We start from the raw sequence: 24,517 nt of genomic DNA, 5'->3' as shown, positions 1-24,517 counted from the left end.
TTCCGCACATGGGTGGGAAAAATTAGAGGGAACATTGCTTCTGGGACTCCTGACTTTTGTCCATCACCAGGGGATCAATTACCACCGACACCAGCACAGGCTCTGTACCATACACAGCCGAACAGGGACTGAGGGAACCCAGAGCCCAGGGCAATGTCAGGCCAGGAGGGAAACTAACCTTCCGCAGAGAAAGGGAGGTTCGAGAAACGTATCCCTGCAATTGCACCAAATCACATTGTAAGAAGCTGTGCGCATACAGCTGGGGGGAGAGACCTTCTACAAACTAATGTTGCGTTAGATGATACAATGAACAGATAGAGCGACTGTCCTGTCTGTACAACAGCTGGATGGAACCTTAGTTAGATGGTTCTGTCTCTGGTTGAGTTTTGCTGTATTTCATGGACGAAGGATGGATGGATAGAAGAAAAGTGTAATATGGATGGATGGGTCGGGGTGGGATAGGGAGGGGTGGATGGATAGACAGATGGATGGAGATCACATTTCAATGTGAGGTAAGAAGATCTCCTAGAGGTTGGGTGTGTTTGCTCCCAGACCATTGGTGTCTTTAGCTCCTACCCCCGCTCCGCTATGGGAGAGTCACCCTGTGCATTGCAGAGCAGCTCCCTGGATTCACACCATGCAATCCACGCAAACACAGCAGCCGAGTGCAGCAGAGAAACAACTAGAGGAAGAAAAATAAGGAGACCCACTGCAAGCACATGCAGCTGATATTTACAATGCCATTACAGCCTCCGCTTAGGCAGTACAGTCCGCCACTGGAAGCAAGAAACGTCTGTCGAGAGAACAAGAGAGTCAGCAAGAGAAACTGTCAGAGAGGCAGGAAACAAAAGAGAGACAGAGAGAGAAAGAGAAACAGGCGGCTGGGTTCCAGAGAGAGCCAGACAGAGACACAGATCCTTGGAGGGAAGGGAAAGACGGGAAACAGAGAGAGAGAGAGAGAGACAGAAAGAAGACAGGGTAGGATGGCCCAAAATCTAACACACAGAACAAGGCAGATCTGAATCCAGGCCCAACCCCTAGGGCAGTTTGAAGGAAATATCAAGCTGGGTAAGACTGGAAGAGAAATGTTCTGACTTGGGAACCTAAAGATAGGCACTAGGGGAAACATCTGCAAAAGTACCAGAGCAACTTAAAGGCCTAAGCCCCCAGTGACGTTCAATGAGACATAGGCCTTGTCTACACTAGAAAGTTGTTCTGCTTGAACTGTTCCGGGGTAGTTAGAGCAATACAACCTGCCTTGGTGTGGACGCAATTATACTGGTGTAGAAGGTGCTTTATACAGGGATAGCTATTCCCATATGGGAACGGGAATACAAGTACATAGCAGCTTTATATTGGCATTGTTATAGCTACATATTGGTCAAAAATTCATGCCTGTTGCCAACATACACAACAGTTACATTTTCAAGTGCAGAGCAGGTCTTACGCTCCCAGGTGTCTGAGCCACTTTTGAAATGAGACTTCAGCTCCTAAGTCACTTCGGGTTCATCTTCACTATCAAGTTAATGCAGGCTCTTTCTCGGGTGTTGCCCTGACCCCAGCTCGCGTCCACACACAAAACCCTCTCACCCAAGTGTGCTGAATTCGTTAATTCCTAGAGAGTAGCTATTCCTAGAGCCCTGCGCGGATACAAAATTTGTATCCACATTCGATCCGCGGATAGAAAGCAATTCTCCCCTATGCCCGGAATACAGCTACAAGCACCACTTACAGCGTCACACCAGGCCTAAGTGGTGTCTAGCCCTTGTTCTGGCCCTGTGTGCAGGAGTGAATTTCACTCATAAGGCCTTACCCACCGTGCAGTGATGTCAACGAGTGTATTGACTTAGTGGGCTTTGGATCACGGTCACAAGGCATGATCCAGCAACAGTGCTTAACTTTAAGTCCCATTGGGACCACTTGCATGTGCTTCAATGTTTTGCTGGATCGGGACCTGAGTGACTCAGGAAAGGGCTTCAAATAGCAAGGCCTTCTCCTCCCCATCTTGCACGAGTCAGTGAACAGCCGTACACAGAAACAGGAGAGAGAAAGGAAGCAGAGAGAAAGCAAGAGAGGATAGACATAGCAAACCAGCGTTAACATTTTTCTGGGAGAAAACAACTGCCAGGGACGGCTTTGTTACTGGTGAACCCGTCCCAGTGGCGCCGCTGGGACCCAGTTGGCAGAGTTTTGTGAGGGTACTGTTTCCCTAAACCACGGTGCTCCCGGGGTCTGTGCGCTTGGGCAGGAAGCAGCATTCCAGAGCCAGAGGCAGTGCTAGCCCATTGGGCTAAGCAGGAACATTTTGAGGGGCCCCCACACAGCACATACTGAAAAAGCCAGTAGGGAGCCCCCATCAGCTGCTCGGGGCCCTAAGCAATCGCTCAGTCTCCAGAGCAGACAAGGCTACAGACTCCAGGTGAGACAGGTGCAAACACATACCCTGATGGGCAATGACCACTTGCAATGACCCAGAAACCCCAGCTGCCAACGGCGGGCAGAGAGGAGTACTTACCGGGTGGGGTTGATGCTCTCCAGCTACATGCCCGGCTTCACTAAGCCTAGTTCCCCCTAACCAAAACCTCCAGCACGGTCCCTAGAACTCTGGGTCCCTTAGCTCCTGGTGGCCAGGCAGGGTCTCCCCTTACCCCTGGAGCTTTGACAGTGGCCATGAGGGGGGCTGTCAAGGTGCGTGCCTGGGAGCGATGTCAAGGGGGAAATGAGGGGTGGGGGGATCGTGGGGTGGCCGAGTGAACCCTCTGGAAGGAGACCAAAAAACCAGCCCCGAGGTCTCTTGTTGGAGGAGGGGATGTGGGGTGATTTGGGCAGCGTGCCCAACCCGTTAGTGTTTCTCGATACCCACTGAATGCCAAGCTCTTTCCAGTGGGAAGCCAGAGCTCCAGTGGATCCCTTCCCAAGCAACAATGGGATCTGGAGCCCAGGTGCCCTCATGTCTGAGAACTGCTGGGAAGGACACAGCAGCCCAGAACGTGTTTCAAGGCCCCCCGGGCAGACAGAGAGCACTCCGTGGGCACAGAGCCGCTCGATGGCAACTCGGCGCTTGGGGAAAGAGGCTGGTAGCTGCTGCTCTGCCTGGAACTCCTGACAGCAGCTGGCAACTGCCCAAATGAGCAGGCAATTTGGGGACCTCTGCAAGCTCCCTAAGGGGTTTGTCCTTTGTGCTGGCTGGGAATGGTGAAAAAGCAGAGGGGCTGACACAGTGCCGGTCACTAAAGCTGGGGTGGCAGTCCTGCTTAGGAGGGCTTTTGGTTGCTGTTAGCTGGTGGTGACATGGGAATGGAGCCAATGACCCAATACCTGGTGCGGGGGCGGCTCTGAGGAGTCCTGCTCTCTGGAGTTCGGCAGCTCGCTCAGCCAGTGCAGTTGCCCCAGGAGAACGGAGCCAGCCAGAGGGCTCCTCTGGGCTGTAGGGATGGCAATCCACCATGCAGGACTGGTGTGCATTGGGGCTGGGAAGCTGTGCCCGAGAACAGGAGAGGATGACATTTCATCTCCTCCGGGCCGGATCTCCTTGCCGATGGTTCGCTCTCAGATGCGGGGGAACGGATCAATGCTACTCTGGGACAGCACAAAGAGCGGGGACTCTCTGCAGTGACAACTGGATGGGCTTTTTTATTAGCGAGGATGTGCTAACCCCACTGGAGTGCTCACTTCAGAAGCTACTTCTCCGACTACAGCTGGGTCGATTGTACGCACCGCACACCCGATGTGTGTATGGAGCCGGTTTCCATGCCACGTGCTAGCAACGAGGTACACAGCTCCCAGCAATGCACCGTGCACGCCTCTCTGACAATGCTTCTGTATGCAGGCTGCTCAGTACATACACACTGCAGCGTACACGTGTGGTATCATGTAGACGGTATATACCGAATATACTCCGGTGTATATTGGATATACAGGCACACATATACAGAGTAGGCACCGGGTATATGTGGCAATCGTCATACACACTGACACACTCCAAGCACATGCAGCAGATTGAAACGGTGCCTGACCCTCACAGAGCGCAGGGCAGAAACTTCTTATAGGGACCATGAGGCAAGGGGAACCCTTTCAGCCATCTCTATGGTGATCTCAGGCCAATGAGCTGATTACTAGCCATCTGGGCATGAGTTTAAAGAACACGGGCAGGGCACGGCATGGGTGCAGCCTCTGGGGAGTACTGGCATATGTCACTGCGGAGTCAGCTTGAGGTTCTGGTTCTGTCCCAGGACAAGGGCAGTTTCCACAGGGTACCTCTCCAGGCAGATTCAGGAGGAGGGGTGGGGCGAGGGCCACTGAGGCTAGGGGGGGTCCACCATGGCTGTGTAATGGCTGAGGAGAGATCCCGTCAGCGCTGTCTCTTAAACAGCAAGGAGAAGGTTAACCCGTGTGCCCATGCCCCTGCCCCATTCTCCTTCTGCCCGGCCCAGGTTGCTCTGCCAGCCGGACCGGTGTCCCACGCAGTCCTGCAGGAACCCGGGCCTCCCATGTGACAGTGGGATGCTGGCAGCCTGCCAAGGCTGTCACTGCCATGACATCACTGTCCTGCCCGTGCTCTCGGACACGTTCCCTCTGCCCATCGCGGCACTTACATCGATCTCGCTCAGGATGACGTCAATGATGCTACCGATGATGATGAGGAAATCAAAGACGTTCCAGGGGTCGCTGAAATAGCCCTGAGATTGGAGAGAGTAATGAGGTGGGAATGACTGGGGGGGCCGAACAGGGGGAAAGGAAAGGAAGAAGCTGAGGGTCAGACAGGGGGGTTATAAACTCCCTGCGGAGGAGACCTGCCGTTCCTGAGCGCAGCGCGCTTTCTCCCTTGCAAACCGCTGCCCCGCTCACCGCGCCAGAGGGAGGGTCTCCGTTCGCCCACACAGAACACAGCCAGCATGGCCAGCCTGCCCCCCATGCCTCGAGATGGAGAGAGCACTGCAGAGCTTGGATTTAGATTTCCTTCCATGTCTACTCTTATCCGCTGGCACCCAGCACCCACTGAGCTCTTGGGGTCAGACCTTCCCAGCTGATTGGTGCCGATGCTTATTCTGGGCGAGTCCTCGGCACGCCAGGGAACGAACGCTCCTAGCCCCCAACAGGCCCAGCAACAGTGTGATTGTCCATCAAGGGAGCTCGAGTCAGGGCTGGGATGGCGGGGAAGACACGGCTCGCAAGTACAGGGGAGGTGTGTGGCCAAGGAGCTGCACTGGGAAACATTCCCTGCAGTGCACCTGCCCCGGCCCACATCACTGTGTATGGGTCGCAAGCAGCGGCTCTTGCGGCATGCCCCACGCTGGCTGCCTGGGGCTACAGGCGTATAGGGAAGGCAGGGGGAGGCTGGAGGAGGCTGTTCTTGTACTAGGTAAGTGCCCAGTGGGCATGGATCTGTTTGAACCAAGTGGCAGCAAGACAACCTGTGATTATCCCTTACGCTCAGAGGGATGACCTGGAGGGGGCTTGGTTCCCAGAGGACCATCCACATTTGGGGTTCTCTACCCCCGAGGGCTGGCATTGGTGGGGTTCAGGGAAAAGCGACCATTGGATGCCAAGGCAGCCCATGGAGCAGCGGCTCACGTGGCTGAATCGCTCGTGAGGTCGGGCAGGGGAGGGATTCCCCTCCGGGCACATCGACAGGGACCACGGAGGTGATGGCCGTCTCTCAGTGGCATTGGGGACAGGCCTGCGGGGCGGGCCGGGGGGCTCTGCCTCGCCTCTCACGTGGCTCAGTGGCTGTGGTGGGGGGAGGTTCAGGGGCTCTCCCAGGGCCGCTCACACGCAAGCCTGGTTTGATGGGGGGTCCGGAGAGCTCCAGGGAGGACCACTAGCCTCCCACCCCCATTGGAGAGACACCCAGGACAGTGAGAGCAGCGGAGTGGGGGTGGGGGTGTTGGGCGAACAGGTAGCTGGAGGAAGGGCTCCCCCTTGTGGCCTGGATTGGCCCTGCTCTTCCCCTCAGGAGCTGCCAGGTCAGCCTGCAGCCCTTGCCCAGGTGACTTCAGTGGCACTGTCCACATGAGTGACTGGGCGTGGGCAGGTCTCTCCGGGGCCCCAGGCTCCGAGGGGATTGTGTTCCCGGGACGCCGCATGGGGAGAAAATGCCATGCCCACTGCTTGGGGTGAGCCCCTGCCCTCCTCCAGATTCACACCCCCTGGGCCCCCTTCCGGACTCGCACCTGCCAGTCAGGAATAGGGGTCTGCAGCGGAGCCAGTCTCCAGGCAACCCAACGAGCACAGCTGGCCTGCAGCAGGCTGCCTGTGGATACCGCGCTTGAGGGGTGGGGAGAGCCAGCAGACAAGCTCTTAAGCCCAGCAGCGGCAGTAGCAGCAGTCCAGTGGCTACTCAAAGCATTTGTCCATGGCTGGGACAGCTCCTGCCTTGTCTCAGCTCAGGTAACTCGGTTCTGACACTGGGCTCTGACTCCTGCTCCAACCACTGGGCACGGCTGCCCACATCCTGGTCACGTTATGCACCCCCCCAGCACCCCTCTCCAGACTCATGCCCCCCAGACTTTCACCCCACACTCACCTTGGCTTTGAAGGCCATGAGCTTGAGGAACATCTCCAGGGTGAAGAGGATGGTGAAGGCCACGTTCAAGTTGTCCGAGAGGTGGTTCATCTCAGCTGACTGGTTGTAGTGCTGGGGAGCCAGGAAGAGGCACAGGTTAGCCCACTGGGCTATGGGGAGCAGGTATGAGGCTGGGCTCTCAGATTCTGGGCCAGATGTGAGAGTCTGAGACCAACATACAAAGCTAGAGCTCTGGCGGGGTTGGAATGTGAGCAGAAGTTGTGATGCTTTCCCCCATTCCACACACAGCTCTGCCAATAGTCCTGCCACCTAGCCCCCTCCCTGTTCCAGCCCTGGGTCCTGCCCCACAGCTCTGTAGATGTTCCTGACTCCTGATCCGCAGCCCGGGGCATCTCCACACTCACACACAGCTGTGCCACCGTCCCTCCCTCCTCACCTATAGCACCCGCGGCTTTTACATAGGAGGGGCCTCCCTGGAGCAGTGATGCTGAACTGCCTGAAGTATTCCAAGCCAAGATCCAAACCCAGATATCCAGGGGCACCCGACCAGTGGGCCAGCCTGAGTCTCACTTTGATGGCTTGCTAGTCTGCTATCAAGAGCAGGGTGGTCTCGGACACCCCACCCCCAGGTCCCATGGACAGTGATCAAAGGTTGCCACCCAACAGCGAGGTCGTTAGCTTTGCTCCCTCCTCACCTGCATGCCCAGGCAGATGGTGTTCAGCATGATCAGGAAGAACATGAGGTACTCGAAGTAGTAGGAGGTCACCACATACCAGGTCTGGTACTGATAGGGGTTCTTGGGGATGTAGCGTCTCAGAGGGCGGGCTTTCAGCGCGTACTGGACACACTGGCGCTGGGGCAACAGGAGGAAAAAGGTCAAGCGTTGACGCCCGTGGAGCAGAGGTGGCACCGTGGGCAATTATGAAACACTCCCAGCTATAAAACCTCCAGCTCCGCTCCCTGCCCCTCTCCCCTGCAGAGCCAGGCCAGACCCGATTTCTCACTGCGCAGGAAATCCTGTGATTTTGAACATTTTTTTCCCTGTTCTGAAAACATAAAAATTAGAAAGTTCCCATGAAACAAAAGTTGTGTTTGGAGCCGATCTAAATGTTTTGCTCTGAGAAAACGGGAATGTTTCCCGCCGCCTTCGACCTTCGTCAGCTTAAATCTGTGGTTTGGTTCGAAATGAAAAATCAAACCAACCCCCCCCCCAAACATTCCATTCAGAAAATGGCTGAATGGCTGACGCTAGCCAAACGCTTCATTGCGGGAGGGGGTTCCAAATGATATTTCATCAGAAGGGAACGTTTTCAACAGCATCAGCATTTTCCACAGGAGAATTGTTGTGATGAAACATTTCTGCCCCTCTCTGACTCCAGGCTGCCCTGGTGCACGGTTACCAGCAATCGCTTGGGCGTTCTGCTCTCGGCCCCTTCTGGCCCAGGTCGCCTGGGTTAACTCCCTCTGTTCTTGCACATTGGGCACGAGACTCATAACAACCCCAGGTGCTCAGGATCTGAGATCCACCCATCCATCTGTGAAGCTGGACCACAAGTCCATAGGGCCATTTGTGATCACAGAAAAACTTGACCCGGTAACCTTTTGATTGCAGCTGCCAGAATCCCTCAAGGTCCACCCCTTGTTCCACATCTCCTTCCTGAAACCTTTCACCGAGAATCCCTTCCCACCCCATGCTACTCCTCCCCCTCTGCCAATAACTGGGCTGGGCCAAGAGGAACGCATGGGCCAGCGGATTCGGGACTCCCGCCAAGTCCGGGGGCGACTCCAATAGCTGAGTGATGGGGAGGGATGCGGCCCAGAAGAGCATTTGTGGGAATCCCTGGAACACGTCCATGCCCTGGACCTCCTGCAGGCTCCCCAAGAAACCCAGCCCAAGGGCTCCAGGGAGGCAACCCTAAAAGAAGTGGGGTGCTGTCAGGTATCAGACCAGCTAGGCCCAGCTGCTGGCCTAGTCCCTGACTAACTTCGCTGCAAAGCAATCAGTGAGCCTATCTGCACTACCTTGGAACTGACAGAGAGGTCACAGCCCCTGACGGTTCTAAGCCCGGCCCCCACCGCAGATCAGCAGCTGCTTACCGGGTACCTTGCCTGCAGCATCACTTGCCCTTGTTCCAGTCCCTGCTCCCTTCCAGCTTCAAATTTCTGGCTTCGATCCCCAGCTCTGCCCATGGCTTACCACGCCTTCAGCTCTGGCATTTGGCTTCTGACCCTCGGCTCATTCCTGGACTTTGCCCTCCCTGGACCCAGTTCTAACCAGTTATTAGTCTGAGTGGGAAGCCGGAGCCCCTTGCACTCCCAGGCAGGAATGGGCCATATAGGGCCATATTCTAGCTTTCCTTGGGCGGGGGAGAGGGCACGGGGGCAGTATGAATCCTGCATGACAGTCGTGGCGGGGACTAGCACCACTGGGAATGCCGGAGGTCCCTCATGGGGTGTGGCTGGGGCCCAGCTGCGAGGCCAGTGTGCAACGGTGGGAGCATTTTCTGCACCTTCTTAAAGGGAGCAGCAGGTCCCACTCCCGAGGGGGCTCCCCAGCCCACCGCCACCCCTTGTTGGCAGGCCACCGCCAGTCACTGACCTGTAGGGTGACCAGATCTCAAGAGTAAAATATCAGGACACATGGGGGGGCACACCGGAGGCATGGGGGAGGGGAGTGCACAACCCTAGGAAGCTGCGAGGGGGGTGCATGGCCCCAGCTCCGGCCCCCTCTGCAAGCCGCGGGTCGGGGACACATGGCTCCGGTTCCGGCCCCCTCTGCAAGCCGCAGGTCAGGGACGCACGGCCTTGCTCTGGCCCCCGCCGCAAGAGGGGGTCACAGGGCTGGTGCAGGGGGTTGGGGCGCAGGAAGGGGGTTCGGGGTGCTGACTCCGGGAGAGAATTTGGGTGCGGGAGGGGGCTCAGGGCTGGGGCAGAGGTGCGGGCTCCGGGCGGCGCTTACATCAGGCAGCTCCCCAGAAGTGGCAACATCTCCCTCTGGCTTCTAGGCAGAGGGGCGGTTAGGTGGCTCTGTGCACTGCCTCGCCCACAGGTGCCGCCACAGCATCTCCCATTGGCCGCGGTCCCCAGCCAATGGGAGCTGCGGAGCCGGTGCTCATGGCGGGGCAGTGCGCAGAGCCCCCCTGGCCGTCCCTGCACCTAGGACCCAGAGGGAGACTTTACCACTAGCCATCTGGGTAGGGAGCCTACCAGCTCTGCACCAACCGGAGGCCTCGCAGCCCTACAATATTGGGACAAATGGGGTGAGGAGCCCCCTCGGGAGTGGGACCTGCTGCTCCCTTTAAGAAGGTGCAGAAAATGCTCCCACCGTTGCACACTGGCCTCGCAGCTGGGCCCGAGCCACACCACATGAAGGACCTCCGGCATTCCCAGTGGTGCTAGTTCCCGCCACGACTGTCATGCAGGATTCATGTCCATCATACATCGGTCGGGACACAGGACAGAGAGTTAAATATCGGGAAAGTCTGGTCACCCTACTGACTTGGGGCAGGCCCCCACTGCAGCTCAAAGGGTCGATACTGTGCTGCTCCCACATAGCCAATACGCTAGTGTGGTGGGGCGGCTGCCCCACACAGGGAGGAAGGATTAAAGCAGGCCAGAGGGAGCCTGCGCAGAACCCTCCCATTAGAGAGGCGAGCCAATCAGGAGGCTTGTTGCAGCGGCCAATCAGGGCCAGCAGAAGCCATATATAAAGGGCTGCTCAACAGAGCAAAAGGCAGTCTCTCCCTGGCCTGCTAGGGAGAAGGACTGGGTGCCTAGGAGCACCGTGGCTAGAGCAGAGCAGAGCAGAGCAGAGCAGAGCAGTGCTGGGCAGGGTAGCAGAGCAGAAGGAGCTTCTGGCTGACCGCTGCCAGACTGAGGCCCCGGAGGAAGGGCAGACAACATGCTAGGGCTGCCCCCCACTTGCCCTGAGGGAAGTGGCCCACACAGACTGCAGTTTGCCCCTGGAGCAAGGGACTAGACTGGTGACTGCAGCAGGCCACTGAGGCGAGTGGCTGGACTATAGACTGCCAGTCCCCCCGAAAGGGGTGGGAGACAGCGGAGAGAAGAGGACGCCGGGGAGCAACGCGGGTCACAGAGTGTTGGAGACAGCAAAGCGGGAGTAACGGCGAGCGAGACACCACCGGAGGAGGCCGCCCTGTGGAAGGATTTGAGCTAATTCCAGAACGGCCAGCAGGAGGCGCCATGGTGGTGAGTCTCGCTCCGTCACAACTAGTTAGTGTAGGGTTACCATACGTCCAGGTTTCCTCGGACATGTCCGGCTTTTCGCTCTTTAAATAGCCGTCCGGGGGGGATTTCTAATAATCTAAAAATGTCCGGGATTTCCCCCGGTCGGCTATTTAAAGAGTGAAAAGCGGCTGACAGGGCGGCCGAGCGCCGCTCGCATTGGGGCCTCGGCAGTCAAAGCCCCTTCCCAGCTCCCCACATCCCCTGCAGCCTTAGCACGCCGCCCGGCGACGCAGTGGCCAGAGCCCCTCCCCCGCTTCCCCCCTCCTCCATAGCCTCAGCACGCCGCTCGGGCGGGGCGGAGCCAGACACCTGCTCTAAGCCGAGCGGCACGGTAAGGGGGCCGGGGAGTTGGAGAAGGGGGGCAGTCAGGGGGAGGGCTGGATGGGTCGGGGGTTCTGGGGGGGCTGTCAGGGGGGCAGGGGTGTGGAGAGGGGTTAGAACAGTCAGGGACAGGGAGCAGGGGGGTTAGATGGGTTGGGGATTCTGGGGGGCTGTCAGGGGGGCAGGGGTGTGGAGAGGGGTTAGAACAGTCAGGGACAGGGAGCAGGGGGGGTTAGATGGGTTGGGGGTTCTGGGGGGGCTGTCAGGGGGGCAGGGGTGTGGAGAGGGGTCAAGGCAGCCAGGGAGCAGAGGGGGTTGGATGGGTCGGGAGTTCTGGGGGTCCTGTCAGGGGGCGGGGAGCAGTTGGATAGGGCATGGGAGTCCCAGGGGTCTGTCTGGGGGCGGGGGTGTGAATATGGGGTGGGGATGTGGATATGGGTCTGGGCAGTCAGGGGACAGGTAGGGTCCTAGGGGGGCAGTTAGGGTGGGGGGTTCTCAGGAGGGGGCAGTCAGGGGACAAGGACCGGGGGGGGGGTTGGGAGTTCTGAGGGGGGCAGTCAGGGGGTGGGAAGTGGGTTGGAGTGGATGGGGGCAGGGCGGGGCTAGAGCGGGACTCCCCCCCCCCCCCCAGTGTCCTCTTTTTTGATTGTGGAAATATGGTAACCCTAAGTTAGTGGTCTGTGCAGCCTGGCTTATGGGAACCATCCTGGGCTCCCAGTGTGGTGGCCAAGCCTGGATGTGTCGGTGAAGGTGTCAGAGAGCAGACAGAGAGAGGCACAGAAGAACAGGGGGTCTCGTCTTTCAACTCTGCAGCTTGGACACACCCTCGTGCCTGGGCTCCCGGCCTCTCCTGCCTGGGGTCCCCTGCACCTTGGTCTTGCCTAGTTCACACCCAGCTAGGGCACCCCGGCTCTCGTCCGGCTGGCACTCATCCCGCACGCTTAGCCACGTCCAGACCCTGGCACCTAGCTCTGGTACAACTGGCTCCTCGCACCCAGAGCCTGGGCATCCCTGGAACCGGGAGTTACCCACGTCATGGGGGCTGGGGTGGGAGGAGACTGGGGGGTCGGAGGGAGGTCTCTGCAGGGTGGGGGAGGTTCCATGGGGGGGATTCCACGGGGAGTACCTGATTCTTGTCCAGCTCGCAGTTCTTGTATTCGCTCTCGCCCTGCTCCTGGAAGGTGATGATGACAAAGCCGACGAAGATGTTCATCATGAAGAAGGCGATGAGGATGATGTAGATGATGAAGAAGGTGGCGATCTCCACCCGGTAGTTGTAGATGGGGCCCATGTCCTCGGTGTGGGTGTCAATGGCCTTGTACAGCAGCCTGGGGGGGTGGCGAGTAGAGAGCATGCAGTTTACCAGGCTGCATGGGGGGGCGGCTCAGTCCAGCTGAGCTAAGGCAGAGAGGTCAGGACATCCCAGACAGCTGCTTCCCCTTTGACTGCACTGGCACCTCTGTGCCCCTGATCGGGGGTGGGGGGGTCTGACCCCTCTCTCCATCTTCGGGAGAAGTCCCCTCACATGGCATTCCCCAGCCAGGCAGCAGCGTCAGTGGGGTGCTGGGATCTCCCCCCATGCAGCCGGACCCAGTGCCCGGCCCCCATGCTGCGTGCTCCCCCCGGCGGACTCACTGCGGCCAGCCCTCGAAGGTGGAGATGGTGAAGAGCGACATCATGGCTGAGAGGACGTTGTCGAAGTGGAAATCGTTGTGCACCCACTCGCGCGGGTACAGCTCTTGCATGCGTGTGTCTCTTCACCCCCTCCCGCAAGGCTCCCCTGCAAGCAGACTGGGGACAGGAAGAGGACGAGTGGGAGCGGGAGCTCAAGTGGAGTGCGGGCAGGACCACAGCCGGGCTGCCCACCCTTTTGGCAGCGGTGCGCTCCAAAGGCGGCAGGCCGTCTGTTTGGGGAGGCTTAGCCCCCTCTGGCCTCTTATACCCACCACCCATGCCTGGGGGCTGCCATCTTCTGCTCCTGCTTTTAATGATGAGTGAAGAAGGCCTGAAAGAGCTTTTCCAGGTCGTTCCATAAAACACAAGACAGTCCCAGGCTTAGGGTTGCCAACTTTCTACTCACACAAAACTGAACAGCCCTGCCCTGCCTCCCAGGCCCCGCTCCCCGCTCACTCCCTCTGTCATTCGCTCTCCCCACCCTTACTCACTCCCTCATTTCCACCAGGCTGGGGCAGGGGGTTGGGATGCGTGAGGGGGTGAGGGCTCCGGCTGGGGATGCGGGTTCTGGGGTGGGGCCAAAAATGAGGGGTTTGAGGTATAGGAGGGGCTCCGGGCTGGGGGATGGAGCCGAGGGGTTCGGAGTATGGGAGGGGGTTCCGGGCTGAGGCAGGGGACTGGGGGGTGGGAGGGGGTACGGGCTCTGGGCTGGGGGGGTGTGTTCCGGAGTGGGGCCAGAAATGAGGGGTTCAGGGTGCGTGAGAGGGCTCCGGGCTGGGGCAGGGGGTTGGGGGGTGGAGGTACAGACTCTGGGGTGGGGCTGGGGATGAGGGGTTTGGGGTGTGGGAGGGTGCTCCGAGCCAAGGGCGTGAGGGGGATCAGGGCTGGGGTAGGGGGTTGGGGCGTGGGAGGGGGTCAGGGGTGCAGGTTCTGGGCGGCGGTTACCTCAAGCAGCTCCCGGAAGCAGTGGCTTGTCCTCCCTCTGGCTCCTATGCGGAGGCGCCGCCAGGTGGCTCTGCGCGCTGCCCTGTCCGCAGGCACCCCCCCTGCAGCTTCCATTGGCTGTAGTTTCTGGCCAATGGGAGCTGCAGAGCTGGCACTTGGGGCGGGGACAGCGTACGGAGCCCCCTGGCTGCCCCTACACATAGGAGCCAAAGGGGGGACATGCTCCTGCTTCCAGAAGCCGCGGCTGACTTATCCCTGCTGTGCCGCTGACCGGACTTTTAATGGCCTGGTCAGTGGTGCTGACCGGAGCCACCAGGGTCCCTTTTCGACCAGGCGTTCCGGTCAAAACCCGGACACCTGGCCACCCTGCTAGTGCCTTAACCGTTGGCCTGGCCTTCCTTTGGCTTACGAGCCCAACTCCTCCTTGGTCCTGGCCATTCAACACTCCCCTCGGCTCTCTGCCCCCTAGAGCAAACTGCCCTGTGCTGCAGGCTTTGCTCTGCATAGAGACCCACGCCTGGGCTCCTCTGCTCAGCAGACTCCCGGGAACAGGCTGTGAGCACAAGAGACCAGGACTGGTTCCTCGCCTTCCCCACCAGTCCCACCTCAGGCAATGACACCCCCAGTCACTGCGCTCTGGCTGCGATGTACATGCAGTGACGACAGGGGGCGCCTACCTGCATTCCTCTTCTGTCATCTTGGCCGGATCTGTACAGCTGCTAAACTTCCCCTAGGTTTAAGCAGAGAGCAGAAGAATCAGGGATTGTACTGTGAACTGCAGGGGGCCTGACTGATAGACCTGGGGAGCAAGGACAAGGGCGGCTGCTGCAGTACATCCTGACATGACCCCACGGCTTGGCCCTGACCCAGGGGGCAGCGTCTCCACAGCCCATTCCAGCCTGAAAGGGGGCTGGTTAGTGCCGGCCGTGAGCGTCTGGGCCCTACCCCAGCTGGGCCTTTCCTTAGAGGTGGTTAGAGCCCAGCCAGATGTGCCAGCCCTCAACTCTCCCTGCGCAGTCAGCAGCACCAACAACCCCTAGGAGCCCTGCAGGGCCCGAAGGCCAGACCACTGCTGCAGCAACCCATAGCACTTCTAGCCAAAGAGTCACGTCAACCTCATCCATTCGCACAACAGCGCAAGCGCAGACCTGCCTGCAGTGCCACGGGTGGTCAGGAGGAAACACCTGTGATCCTGCAACACGGTGGGGAGCTGGAGCGGGCGGGGGAAACCGAGTCACAGGTGGGGAAGGGACTGGCCCAAGGCTACCTGGCTGGTCAGCACGAAAGCTGTGAAGAGACCCCCAAATTGGCTGACTCCCACTGGGCCATGGGGCTGCCTTGCTTGGGCACAGATTATGCATACACTGCCCTGTTCTGCTTGCAGCGTGCTGGTACCCCAAGGGGATGGCCGGGGATGGTCCTCGGCCTCCCTCTGAATTTCTGACATGGGAGAATCCCCTCTCTTAAAAGAAACGAAGGGGAGCCACTTCCTGGCACTTCCCTGAGCTCAGCTCCACCCCAGCTCTCCCCAGGACAGGGAGGGTTGGGGGATACCAGCACTGGGTTCTGGCCGGGAGGGGCTCTCACCTTGAAGAGCTGCACCCCGATGCAGGCGAACATGAACTGCAGCAGGGTGGTAACAATCACAATGTTGCCGATGGTCTTGATGGCCACGAACACGCACTGGACTACGTGCTAGAGAGAGAGAGAGGCCAATGCAGAGATGGGCCAGGCCTGCAGCACCACGACCTGCTGTGGGTATCGGCCGTGCCCGTGTGCAGGGGAAGGGGCCATCCCAGACACGGACGGGGGACACAGCACCACACTGGTGTGCCGGGGACGCGGCCGTCCCAGACACGGATGGGGGACCCAGCACCACACCAGGGGAAGCGGCCATCCCAGACACGGACGGGGGACCCGGCACCACACTGGTGTGCAGGGGAAACGGCTGTTCCAGATGCAGCCAGGGGACCTAGTACAAAACCAGTGGGTTGCCTCCCAGCTGCCCACAGACACCTAACAAAACACCCGGGTGAGAGTGAAATCAGGTGGCCTGAGCCCTGGGACGTGCAGTCCTGGGATCCTGCTCAGATGGCCCATGATCTGGCAGGCCCTGGATTCCTGTGGCAGATCTGAGGGGGGCCGTGTCCACCCCCTATGGAGGGCCCTTGTCCCCGCCTTGCTCTCACCTTCAGCCCCTTCGCTCTGTTAATGGCCCGCAGTGGCCGCAGGACTCTCAGCACCCTCAGGATTTTCACCACGGAGATGGCGCTGGACCTGGGGAGGGCGGGGGGAGACGGGGTGACTCAGCCAGCTTGGGGTCTGGCCAGACAAATCAGCTCCTCACACGCCGTCAGGAGCCAAACCGGCCTGCAGCGATGCATCGGGGGAGAGCCAACACCTGTGCCCCTCCAACATGGGCAGGGGAGCTGTACCTGCCAGGGACAGGAGGGGACAGACTGGGGGGACAGACAGGGGAGGACGGGGCATGCTGGAGGGGGCAGGCTGGGGGACATGCTTGGAGGGCAGGCCGGGGGTTGCAGAGCAGCAGGGGCAGGAGGGGGCAGGCTGGCGGTGTGCTGCAGGGGACAGGCTGGGGGGTGTGGAGTGGCAGGGGCAGGAGGGGGTAGTCTGTGGGGCATGCTTGGGGGGCAGGCCGGGAGGTACAGAGCAGGAAGGGGCATGCTGGGGGGGCCGGCTGGCGGTGTGCTGCAGGGGGCAGGCTGGGGGGTGCGGAGCGGGAGGGGGCGCGCTGGGGGGCAGGCTGGCGGTGTGCTGCAGGGGGCAGGCCGGGGGGTGCAGAGCGGCAGGGGCAGGAGGACAGGCCGGGAGCATGCTCTGGCGGGGCCAGGCTGTCATGTGTTCTAGGAGGGAATTGCAATCCAGTTTGACAGAGCTCCCCAAGGGCAGCACTTCCAGGCGCTTCCCACCATTCCTGTAAGGGGCAGGCGGCTGCACAGTACATCAGTAGCAGAGTTGGGCCTAGCCCCCAGGATCGCTGACATCCCTGTCCTGAGCCCTAGCCCCTAGGCCACATTCCCACCCACTGTGAGGAACAGAACCCAGGAGTCCTGAAGGAACTTGGGGGAGGAGGAAGGCAATTCCAGATTGAAGTGGGTGCCTGCCCACAAAATCCTTGTGTATCCAATTCATGGCATAGCCTCTCCTCCCCATTCTCAGGGGTTGTTTATTTCCTTACTCCCAACAGCGTGGCTGGATGACTTAGTGGCACTGAATAGTGTATGAATGCTAATGCAAGGGGAATCAACCAACTCACATGCTTCTTGGCACAGGCTGATTGTCACAGGGATCAGGAGGGAATTACTCCCCACCCTTCATCTACAGCCCTGCATCTGCCCAGGTGCATCCTTACCATCTGCAGCATCAGTTACTGGTCATTGCTGGAGGTGAGATACTAGGCTAGACAGACCAATGGCCTATCCCATCCTACGTCTCTATTGCCAACGTAGATGACAGCACAGCAGATGGCCCTATCCTCTGCTGAACAGGCAGACCTGTTGCTACAACGGGTGCTTACTCAATTCCCATGGAGATGAGGGAGACAGCAACCACCAGCAGATCCAGGATGTTGAAGTAGTTCCGGCAGAAGGACCCCTTGTGAAGGAATGCACCGTATGCGGTCATCTGAAGGGGAGCAGAGGGGAGTTAATGGGATCGGGGCAGATCACCTCTGATCCTCTTTCTTTTTAGTGACTGCTGCTCATGAAAGAAGCCAGATTGGAGCCCTGGACACTTAAGTCCTCTCTAGATCCACAGAATAGGCACAGTAAAGGAAGCTTATCATGTACCACCGAGCCAGCGAGCCTCAGCCCCACCCCACAGGAGTCTCTCCAGGGAGTTCATTCTCCACAGCCCGTTCTTGGCCCAGCTGCCAATTGTGACGGTGCTTTTCTCACGCAGACACCTGTGGCCTAGGAACTGGGCTGACAGCCACTAAACAAATGCTTCCCTGGGCGCCCAACCGGCCACAGTAGAGCACGGCCCGCAGGGCCTTCTCTGACTGCTCCGTCTAGGGCAGGACTCAGGAGCGGAGCTGGTCAAAACTCGGCATTTCTGTTTCGGGGGAAATTTCGACACATCATCATTTGGTTTTGGTCCCGATTGGAACAAAAAAACTATTTTCAAAATATCGCATGAAATGGAAGTTTTGAAAAATGTTGGTTCTGGAACACTGAAATTTTGTTTTGTTTTATTTTCTTTTATTTTCTTTCTTTTTATTGTTTGTTTAATATTTTTATTTTTCTATTATTTAATGACATGCCTGTGGCATACACTACTACTACTGGTGTCGTAAAATGACATAATCGTTTAATTATTCTATTGATTTTATTTTAAATATTTAATAACGGGTGCTTCAGTCTAGCAGAGAAAGGCATAATATAGTCCCATGGCTGGAAGTTGAAACTAGACAAATTCAGACTGGAAAGAAGGTGTAAATTGTTTACAGTGAAGGTAATTAATCATTGGAGCAATTTACCCAGGGACGTGGTGGAGACTCCACCACTGACAATTTTTAAATCAAGAGGGGATGTTTTTCTAAAGGCATTCTCTAGGTTCTATGGTCTGTGTCACATAGTAGGTCAAACCAGATGATCGTAATGGTCCCTTCTGGCCTTGGAATGGATTAATCTGTGCATTTTTAAAACAGTTAAGGGCAGCTGCTACTTAGCACTGATTGAAACATCTTCTCTTCTCTTCTAGGTCAAAACATCTGCTGTTTGCATTGTAACTCCAGTGTCAAACTATTTCATTACAACACAAACAGGAGACATTTTGATCTAAAAGAAAAGCGAAGCTGTTTCAATCCATGCTAAGTGGCAGCTGCCCTTAATAAGTTTTAAAATAAACGATATTAAAATAATATTTCTACTAGGGCTGTCAAGCGATTAAAAAAATTAATCGCGATTAAAAAAAATAATATTGATTAATCTTGCTGTTAAACAATAGAATACCATTTGTTTAAATATTTTTGGATGTTTTCTACATTTTCAAATATATTGATTTCAATTACAACACAGAATACAAAGTGTACAGCGCTCACTTTATATTTATTTTTGATTACAAATACTTGCACTGTAAAAAACAAATGAAATAGTATTTTTCAATTCACCCAATACAAGTACTGTAGTGCAATCTCTTTATCATGAAAGTTGAACTTAAAAATGTAGAATTATGTACAAAAAATAACTGCATTCAAACATAAAACAATGTAAAACTTTAGAGCCTACAAGTCCACTCAGTCCTATTTCTTGTTCAGCCAATCGCTCAGACAAACAAGTTTGTTTACATTTGCAGGAGATAATGCTGCCCGCTTCTTATTTACAATATCACCTGAAAGTGAGAACAGGTGTTCTCATGGCACTGTTGTAGCCGGCGTCACTAGTTATTTACATGCCAGATGCGCTAAAGATTCATATGTCCCTTCATGTTTCATCCACCATTCCAGAGGACATGCGTCCGTGCTGATGACGGGTTCTGATTGATAACAATCCAAAGCAGTGCGGACCGATGCATGTTCATTTTCATAATCTGAGTCAGATGCCACTAGCAGAAGGTTGATTTTCTTTTTTGGTGGTTCGGGTTCTGTAGTTTTTGCATCAGAATATTGCACTTTTAAGACTTCCGAAAGCATGTGCCACACCTTGTCCCTCTCAGATTTTGGAAGGCACTTCAGATTCTTAAACCTTGGGTTGAGTGCTGTAGCTATCTTTAGAAATCTCACATGGTACCTTCTTTGCGTTTTGTCAAATCTGCAGCAAAAGTGTTCTTAAAATGAACAACATGTGCTGGGTCATCATCTGAGACTGCTATAACATGATATATGGCAGAATGCGGGTAAAACAGAGCCAGAGACATACAGTTCTCCCCCAAGGAGTTCAGTCACAAATTTTATTAATGCATTATTTTTTTAACGAGCGTCATCAGCATGGAAGCCTGTCCTCTGGAATGGTGGCCGAAGCATGAAGGGGCATACGAATATTTAGCATATCTGGCACATAAATACTTTGTAATGCCAGCTACAAAAGTGCCATGTGAACGCCTGTTCTCACTTTCTGGTGACATTGTAAATAAGAAGCAGGCAGCAGTATCTCCCATCAATGTAAACAAACTTTAGAGACTGGGAATGGTTGGGTCATTACACTAATTGAATTTTTTTCCCCCATGTTAAGTTCTCCTCACACCTTCTATGGGTCATCTCGATTATCACTTCAAAGGTTTTTTTTCTTCTGCTGCTGATAGCTCATCTCAATCGATTGGCCTCTTACAGTTGGTATGCGTACTTCCACCTTTTCATGTTCTCTGTATGTATAAATATCTTCTGTCTGTGTGTTCCATTCTATGCAGCCGAAGAAGTGAGCTGTAGCCCACGAAAGCTTATGCTGAAATAAATTTGTTAGTCTCTAAGGTGCCACAAGTACTCCTGTTCTTTTTGCGGATACAGACTAACACGGCTGCTACTTTGAAACCTTTTTTGTCTTAGTGATTGGCTGAACAAGAAGTAGGATTGAGTGGACTTGTAGGCTCTAAAGCAGGGGTTCTCAAACTGGGGTTTGGGACCTCTCAGGGTTATTACATGGGGGGTTGTGAGCTGTCAACCTCCATCCCAAACCCCGCTTTGCCTCCAGCATTTATAATGGTGTTAAATATATTAAAAAGTGTTCTTAATTTATAATGGGGGTCACACTCAGAAGCTTCCTATGTGAAAGGGGTCACCAGTAAAAAAGGTTTGAGAGCCACTGCTCTAAAGCAAGGGTGGCCAACCTGAGCCTGAGAAGGAGCCAGAATTTACCAATGTACATTGCCAAAGAGCCACAGTAATATGTCAGCAGCCCCCCATCAGCTCCCCCCCCCACCTCCCGCCCACCAGCAGCCCCGCCGATCAGCGCCTCCCCCTCCCTCCCCGCACCTCCCAATCAGCTGTTTTGTGGCGTGCAGGAGGCTCTGGGGGGGGGGGAGGAACGAGGGCACGGCAGGCTCAGGGAAGGGCACGGGAAGGGGTGGAGTGGGACCAGGGCCTGTGGCAGAGCCAGGGGTAGAGCAGTGAGCACCCCCCGGGCACATTGGAAAGTTGGCGCCTGTAGCTCCAGCCCCGGAGTTGGTGCCTATACAAGGAGCCGCATATTAACCTCTGAAGAGCTGCATGTGGCTCCGGAGCCACAGGTTGGCCACCCCTGCTCTAAAGTTTTGCATTGTTTTGTTTTTGAATGCAATTATGGAACCAAAAAAATCTACATTTGTAAGTTGCATTTTCACAATAAAGAGATTGCACTCCAGTACTTGTATGAGGTGAACTCAAAAATACTATTTCTTTTATTTATCATTTTTACAGTGCAAATATCTGTAATCAACAATAATATAAAGTGAGCACTGTACACTTTGTATTCTGTGTTGTAATTGAAATCAATATATTTGAAAATGTAGAAAAACATCCACAAATATTTAACAAATTTCAAGTGGCATTCTATCGATTAACAGTGCAATTAAAACTGCGACTAATCGTGATTTTTTTATTTAATCGCATGAGTTAACTGCGATTAATTGACAGCCCTAATTTCTATTATATTATGACATGTCACAGTAATAGGGCATATTATGGGCGTACATTAATGGCAGTTGCTAGTTCGTATTGATGGAAACCTATTATGCGCTGTTACTCCTGCCATGGTATGAAATAATGTAAACATGAAAAAAGAAAGGACATCAAATTCTAAACAACATTTTGAACATTTCCAAACCTCTTTTTTTTGGCAGGAATTTTTGTCAGAATCAACACAATTTCATGACAAATTTCAGTTTTGGAGAAACTAACGAAAAACGTTTGAGGAAAATGTTCTGACCAGCTGTACGGAGGTGGCCGTCCTAGTGGTAACAGTAAGTGGCACAGGCTGGCCAGCGAAACCCCAGTGTCTGTCTGTGTGCAGCAGCCTCAATCAAAGATTCCCCATTCACTGCAGCCACTGCTGACGCCTGCCTCTGCTCTGCCCCGATCAGCAGCTCCCCTCACGGCATCACCCCATTATGCACCGTCTCCAGAAAGATGGGGTGTGACTCACCTTCAGGACTATTTCAACTGTGAACACGGAGGTGAAGACGATGTCAAAATATCCCAGAACCTGAAGATAAAAATCAGGCAGAGGTTTTGGTAACTCAGGAGACCAGATATTATTTGAACGTCCTACAACCGGGAGCTTTGGCAGACAGACGGCACACTGCCCGCTGAATGGAAACTGCACACCTGGTGCTAATAATAAATACAACAATAATACATACATGCTTTGCACTGTGACTGCTTCTTTCACGCCAGCATCTTTACGACACTAATGAATTAAGCCTCCCAGCCCCCACAGCAGTCAGGAAAGGATTATCCTTGGCAGAGCACAGCAGTCCAAGGGTTAGAGCCCGGGAGCCAGGATTCCTAGCTACTGTTCCCATCTTTGGGAGGGGAGAGTGTTCATAGAATCATAGAAGATTAGGGTTGGAAGGGACCTCAGGAGGTCATCAATTCCAACCCCCTGCTCAGAGCAGGAACAACCCCAACTAAATCATCCCAGACAGGGCTGTGTCGAGCCGGAACTTAAAAACCACTAAGGATGGAGATTCCACCACCTCCCTAGGGAACCCATTCCAGTGCTTCACCACCCTCCTAGTGAAATAGGTTTTCCTAATATCCAACCTAGACCTCTCCCACTGCAACTTGAGACCATTACTCCTTGTTCTGTCATCTGCCACCACTGAGAACAGCCGAGCTTCATCCTCTTTGGAACCCCTGTTCAGGTAGTTGAAGGCTGCTATCAAATCCCCTCTCACTCTTCTCTTCTGCAGACTAAATAAGCCCAGTTCCCTCAGCCTCTCCTCGTAAGTCATGTGCCCCAACCCCCCGATCATTTTCATTGCCCTCCGCTGGACTCTCTCCAATTTGTCCACATCCTTTTTGTAGTGGGGGGCCCAAAACTGGACACAGTACTCCAGATGTGGCCTCGCCAGTCAGTGTTCTAGTGGTTAATGCTGGCGATTTAGGGTCAGGACTCCTGGGTTCAATTCCTGGTTCTGGGAAAGGACCATGGCCTAAGGTGTCAGGATTCCTGGGTTCTTTTCCCAGCTCTGTAAGCATCTAGCTGGGTGACCTTGGGCAAGTAATTTCCCCTCTCTGGGCCTCAGTTTCCCTATGTGTAAAACGAGGTTAGTGACAGTGCTTTGGGGTCCTCAGATGAAAGGCTCTGTACATTCACAGTATTACAATCCAAGACCATTTAAAGGTGGGGAATCTGAGGCACAGAGTGATGTTAAGTGACTTGCCAGTGATCACACAGGCAGTTAGTGGCAGTGGTAGGGGCAGAAGCCAGGAGTCCTGATTCCAGTTTTTTAGAGCAGTCCCATTTTACCTCAGCTGTGTGCCCCACGCTGCTGAGGTTTCCACGGAAACCTGAGCCAGCAGTCCAGTGATCGAGGGGCCCACCAATGGCTCAGGCCCCTGCAATGGCAGGGATTTGTTTTATTGAGACATACCCAGCGGGTCCTTGCAAGTGATCTGTGCCCCAGAGGAAGGCAAAACCAGCCAGCCCCAAGATGCCAGCCAGCCGGTGTGACCTGGGGGGAAACTCCTTCCTGACCCCAAATATGGTGATCGGTTGGACCCTGAGCACGTGAGCAAGAACCAGCCAGCCGAGCGCCTGAGAGCACGAATGCTCGGTGCCACCTCTGCACCCTGCTCAATGGCCCACCTCCAGCCGTGGAGTTCTGATGAATAACTCCATCCACACTTGTGGGGTCTCCGAGTGCTTCACAGGGCAATGGACTGCTCTGCGGGCATCCCTACCGCTCCCTGCACCACAGGGGCCGAGCAGATCCCAGCGGGGAACGAATGTAACCTCACAGGGCAGCTTTATCATCCCTCTGCTACAGACTGGGATGGTGAGGCACAGAGAGGAAGTGACTTGCCCAGGGCCACAAAGTAAAGTTAGTGCCAGGCCAGGAATGAGAACCCAGAATCCCCTGCTGCAGCCCTGGAACAGGTTTCCCTTCCAGAGCCAGGAAAAGAACCAAGGACTCCTGATTCCTCATCCCCTGCACTAAACTCTCCTTGGGCACAAGGCAATAGCCTGGCAAGCAGCTCCCCTGAAGCTGCACGTTTCTGGTGGCTCAAACTGCTTTCCCCAACAGCCCATCCTGGGAACCTTGTTCCTGAAGGACACAGGCCGGATGGGGTCCTCAGCCGCCAGGGAGACGCTGCTGAGCAGGATGAAGTTGGTGAACCAGGTGGCGTTGACGATTCGGTGGCACAGCACTCGGATCCTGGGGAAGGGAGAGAGGGGAGGCAGGCAGTCAAAGCATTGTCAGCTCCAAGGGGCTGAGTGACAGCCCAGGTTAGAGCTTGGGGACTGGTGCAGCTGGGGAGATCCCTGCGTGAATCTCGGGGGTGGCACCCCTCATTCTGTGTGCCCGGCATGCTTCTACCCTGGGACAGCTTGTGGGCACAGCTGGCTCCAGAGGCTGTAACAGCCCATTATAGTTAAAGGTGTTACTTTATAGCTCAGTCGGGAGGTTCCAGGTTCTATCCTCGCTGATCACTGCTGGGTTTCTGACAGATGGGAGGAGAAGCAGCACCTACTTGTTGGTTGGGCTGAAGATGAAGAAGGCACTGGCTTTGGGCATGGGTACTGCTTTCTCCTTGAGCTGCAGCTCTGCCAGGGGGCGTGGCCGAGGGCTCAGGGGGATTTCGGGCTCATCTTCCTCATCGTCACCTGTGGAGCAGCCAGAGGGAGGGAAACATAGTCAGTCAC

At 55.5% G+C, this 24,517-nt stretch overlaps 1 pseudogene; it reads right to left on the bottom strand.

Moving 5' to 3' along the window:
• LOC135894781 (voltage-dependent L-type calcium channel subunit alpha-1S-like) overlaps window positions 1-24,517 on the bottom strand; it is a 99,991-nt pseudogene that overhangs the window by 36,349 nt on the left and 39,125 nt on the right.

Source organism: Emys orbicularis (genome assembly GCF_028017835.1).
Source record: "Emys orbicularis isolate rEmyOrb1 chromosome 4 unlocalized genomic scaffold, rEmyOrb1.hap1 SUPER_4_unloc_1, whole genome shotgun sequence".
Classification (NCBI taxonomy): Eukaryota; Metazoa; Chordata; order Testudines; family Emydidae; genus Emys; species Emys orbicularis.
Note: the sequence above shows the minus strand (reverse complement) of the source record. Positions and strands in the feature narration are given on the sequence as shown.